Source organism: Cebidichthys violaceus, unplaced genomic scaffold (genome assembly GCF_023349555.1).
Source record: "Cebidichthys violaceus isolate CVI_PGR_0920_01 unplaced genomic scaffold, fCebVio1.0.p SCAF_8, whole genome shotgun sequence".
NCBI lineage: Eukaryota > Metazoa > Chordata > Actinopteri > Perciformes > Stichaeidae > Cebidichthys > Cebidichthys violaceus.
In genome coordinates, this window is record NW_027176964.1 from 11,695,255 (window position 1) to 11,700,681 (window position 5,427).

A 5,427-nucleotide genomic window follows, 5' to 3' on the forward strand; every position below is an offset into this window, starting at 1 on the left:
AATTTGCGTGTTTGGTAATGGCTCGTCATTTCCATATGGAAGTGATTCTGCTTGTGTTGCGGGTACAGGTATCTGTGTTCACAGGCATAATTGCACAACAACAATGGCAGCCAAGTTAAGTGCTGCTGTGGCCCATGCTAGTTTTGACCTTCAGCCTACGCTCCAGATGAAAGCAGATAGCACAGCGAACCACTGTGAGATGCGAACCTGCTCAGCTTGGATCGGTGATTACTTGGCCTGTAGTCCTTTTTGTTTGGCAGCCTCCCCTTTGCTCCACTAACATCAAACGCCCTCCAACTGTTTCTTTTCCTTCCACTGCTTGCAGCCTCTGTACCCTGTAAATCCTTATCTCACTGGGGGCCTGACTGATGCTGCTCAGGGCAAGGCTGTAAAGTTAGCACCTGGGAAACTGACTGCATTAGTCGAGGTTAAACAAGTGATATTTTGTGGTTTGCCCGGTCTTCAATCTCTTTCTGCCTCTACCCTGACAAATCCTGATGTGTTTATCTCACCACTATTCCCACCCGCAGTGATGCCGCTCATGGGATTCATCGGTCTCCCTGATATTTCTTAACACACAGTCTTCTTTGCCTCATACCCCTCAGGGGTCTATATACCAGCTCATCTAGATCCAGTACATAGTGGACTGTTTCCCTCTGGATCCTCAACAGCCCCACTGCACCTTTTTTACAGCGTAAACTAAGTAGTAGACAATCCTCAAGGTCGTCCACCGCCAGATGCAATTAATTACCTAACTGCTTTCATAAAACATATATTGTATATATCTTTATTTGAGTGTACTTCAGCTATGGAAGCCTAATTAAGGATTGCATGTGTTGAGACTGGTGAGTGCTCTTGCATGCAAGCTAGCTACTAGTGCTTCTTAATTGTCCCCAAGTGACAGAGTGGTGTGTGCGACTCTTGCAGAGCATGTGGCACTGATTCTCGCTCGTTTTCTGGCTTCGCTGTTGCTCGTATTAAAACAGCCTTGCTGCTGGGGCGACTCGGTCGGCATGGAGCCTTACTGCCCTTGACTTTATCCTTTGAAGAGTGAGGCATTGCCTTGTGGTTTACAGTCTTGCTACATTTTAACTAGTTCCGATGAGTAGTGCACTTTGTTACGCCAGACATTTTCTTTGTCATCGCTAACGAAATGTACTGGCTGAGACGCATCCTGATCCGTGATGAGACCATATGCACAGTGGTTCTCCAAAAGACTGACTCATGTTGATGCAACAAAATCTAGCCTCCAGACAAATGATGGTACATTTTTGGCATGGTTGCCTTTTTTTTTTATCAACTGATTTGGCAGACAAAGAGTCAGCCTCACTTTCGATTCTGTAAAGTACATAAGAATGAAAGTTACTTGTCAAATTTTGAATCCAAAACTTTTTGTGTCATCAGAGATGAATGACCCTGACGTGATGTCACTTTTTATGAGAGTTGACACACACACACACTCACACACACACACACACACACACACACACACACACACACACACACACACACACACACGCACGCAAAAATAAATACATAAAGTAACACGGGATGCTGTGCCGATGACACAGTCCATGATTAAAGAAAATCAAAGGGTCAAACATAGCTAGACACACACACACACACACACACACACACACACACACACACACACACACACACACACACACACTAAACCACCATCAGCAACTTCCTCCCGTCACCACGCCAGAGTGAGTCACAATGCTCCATCAGTGCTGTGCGGTCTGTTCTCCACTCATCAGCGTCATGGTGGAGCCAGGACAAAGATTTATTGCCGTCCCGGTCTCTCACGCGGTCTGTTTGATCTACGCCCAGGTGTGTTCACTTAGAGCTCTGACTCAACCGTAATGACATTTACCAAAACCCAAGTGCGCTTCTTCTTGGGCTGCTGTCAAGCCGGCCTCAGACGGTGACTGTTTTCAAGGAGGAAGTCTGATGATCAAGATTGTGTGTATGGACTGTAGGTTCACCTGTCATATGTTTTGGTGCAATAATTAAGATTTTGTCAGATTTAAAAGTGAATGTGCTAAATTTTGGAGTTGACAAGCCATCCTGAAAGTAGAGATAGTCTTTTTAGAGACTTGAGACAACCTGAGCTTGAGAGAGAGAGAGAGAGAGAGAGAGAGAGAGTCATGGTAGCTGATGGATTAGCATTGCGGTAGCTGTATGTTTGTGTGGGAGAGACAGGCGAGCCCGAGGGGCCCGGACAGCAAAGCCAAGCTGCCCATGCAGAGACCGGCAGCAGAGGCTTCAAACAAGCTTCTGCATGTAATATGGATGAGACCGGAGCTCCCTGCAGAACAGTCAGAGGACCCAGGGCCTGTTTGGATTTTACGGTCTCTCTTTCCATGTGCGTGTGATAGATTCTGACCCTGCAGGGCGGGTTTTGGCCAGGTGGCACTGTCTCTTTGTCTGGCTGTTACGACTATATCAAGGGTCAGCCACCTTTACGCTCGCTTTCTATTTCTTAAAACCTTTCCTCCCTTTTTCTCCACACCGATGACCAACCAAGCATTGACATTTACTGCAGTATTCCACATTACAGCAGAGCAGCCTCCTGTGCCGAGGAAGAAGTAAACAAACCACCAATCAATACATGGCGGCATACTAGGGGCCAGTAAAGTAGGGTTTTAGTCAGGGCCGACTCCAGCTCTTGCATTTAAATATGTAAACACTTGCTTATTTAACAGTATTGCCTGTGAGTTGTTTATAGAGATATAGCACAATAATTAAGTTTTTATTTCTACCTTTCACCAAGAGACAGTTGCTCATTATAATGTCTGATTGCTTTAAGACTACCACACTAGTAGACACTTAAAATAGCAATTGAAGCCATTATGAAGAGTTTATTGTTGCTTGGTGATATATGGCTGTAAGAAGTAGGCGTCTGCGTGTATTTTGAGGCATTTAAGTCAATTTTGTGTAATGTATTGCAAAGAGAGAGGATTGGACAGTGTCTCCATTTTGTGTTTCTCTCTCTGTAGTGATAGCGGTGCATTGCTGGCTTGCTGACAGCCTCTCTCGGCTTTCAGTCTGCTTAGCAACGCTCGTCCTCTGTGCAGCTCTCTCTCACTCCCCACTGTCTCCAAGCACTCCGAGTTGTTTCATCCACCCGAATAGTAATCCGAGTTCCCTTTTTATATAGAAAACAAGGCAGCAGATTTCTGTTTTTTGGTGGAAGTGTTTGTGTTTCTCTCCCTAATTGCGAATTTGAACCAGTAACCTACCTCCAAAAAGCGTCCCATGGCAGCAAGCTTCTCGAGGGACTTTCTCTTTCGTTTTTAGAGATGGTAAAATGCACACACACACACACACACACACACACACACACACACACACACACACACAGCTCAAATGATACGTACAGTCATTTACAGACAAGACAAGAGAAGAGTCCACTGGCCTCGTTCTCAGTCGATGTGTCCTCCTGGGAGAACGAAGAGTGTCTTGCTTGTGTCTGTGTGCGTATTTGTTGCATGACAGTTGTGCTTGCAGTAAACTACGTCATCCTCCTACTCGACTGTTTGATGGAGCAGTTGTTAGATGGGTCTGTTTACTTGCATGCGCATCTGTCTGTATATACTGTATGTGTCTCCTGGCCTGGTTGACTCACATAGGTGAGCCCCGACAGCTCTGGTAGTAAACGCTGTGGGGGGGCACCGGGGAAGGAAATTGGAGCGCACACACACACACACACACACACACACACACACACACACACACACACACACACACACACACACACACACACACACACACACACACAGACAGACACACACACACACACACTAGGTTTATGTCAAACCTAGTGACATACATTGAGGGAGTGTGGGGTAGATGTATTTTAGGAGTCAGAACCACTGTGCCCTCATAATATTGCTTTGAATGTAAAATAACCTGGTAAGAAAAAGAACACTTTTTTTTTTTTCATTGTAGCTGGAAGAGTAAACAGGAAACTCTCTCAACCTGAAATGATCTGATGCTTCGTCTGTTCATGGCTATTAATCACAGAACTTGAGGTTGATGATTTCCTCTGATGCAGTGTCTAGACTGTCAACAGTTGCAATATGCATTAAGTAATGTTGCATCATTTTTATTTGGGCTACAAACTATTTTATCTGTCGCTATTTAACATTTAATCATAGTATATCACACATTTTTTTCTGAGGTTACCAGAGTTCAAAGTGATGTGTTAAACTTACTTATTTGGTCTGACAGTAAAACAACAACTAAAAAAATAAACAAATGTTTATCATGATGAGGTATTTCTACTTGATAAATGTAGATCAGAGTTTTCTACAGATTAGTTTTCTGTCGTCCAGCTAATTAATCACCACTAATCATCTCTATGATAATAACGGCATCGAGATGCATAATATTACTCAATCATGTTGTGTTATTAGCATTTTAGAATTAGGTTAGACAGCTGCCTGAAAATAACTTGGCTGGGACAGATGTGAAATGATTTGTACAGTACAAATTAATTGATCAGAAAATTAGTCTGCAACAATTTTATTCATTGAATAATCCTTTGTTAAGCAAAGATTTCCAAGAATTAATTATTTCCAGCATCTCAAATGTGGATATCTGATGCCTTTTTTGTCTTCTATGGTAGTATAATCAATATTTTCATATTTATTGAAATAATCATATTTCATAGATACTGTCTGTGTGTTTGATGTGGGGGTTACCTTGGCCTGCCTGGTGTATTCCAGTCAGACAATTTGTCCATTCATGAGGTAACGTTATTACAACCCTCCACATGTACTGCTGTGAATATAGACCGGAGGCCGCCGCCTGGGACTTGATTGTGAAACATGAGAAACGGAGGAGGGAGACAGAAGGTGGGAGAGAGGGAGGGAGGGAGATGAATAGAAAAATTGATTTGAGAGAGCTTAAAGAGAAAGACCGGAGACAAATACTGCTGCTTGTTTCCAAATTTAACTCCTGTGTGTGGTAAAGCAGTAGGTAGACAGTAGATGTTGCATTTATTAGGGGGGAGATTCCTCACAATCACTGTCATAACTTTATTTTTACCCCATAGACTCCCATTAACTGTGTGTCCACTGGGTTCCCGTTGGCTCTGGTGCATTAAAGGCTGTGCAGTGTGGATCGTAAAATGGCTGACTGTAGCTGTAGCTGTGGGGGAAGGAGCTCAACATGCTGGCGGGGAGGGGAAGGGCTGTGTGTTTGACGTGATGACTGTCTAGACAGAGTGTCCATGTGGTGCAAAAATGTGCCCGAGGCCCGAAGCCAAAGCAAGTCCAGAACGAACCTGTCCTTATCTGTGTGTGTGTGTGTGTGTGTGTGTGTGTGTGTGTGTGTGTGTGTGTGTGTGTGTGTGTGTGTGTGTGTGTGTGTGTGTGTGTGTGTGAGAGAGAGAGAGAGAGAGAGAGAGACTCTGGC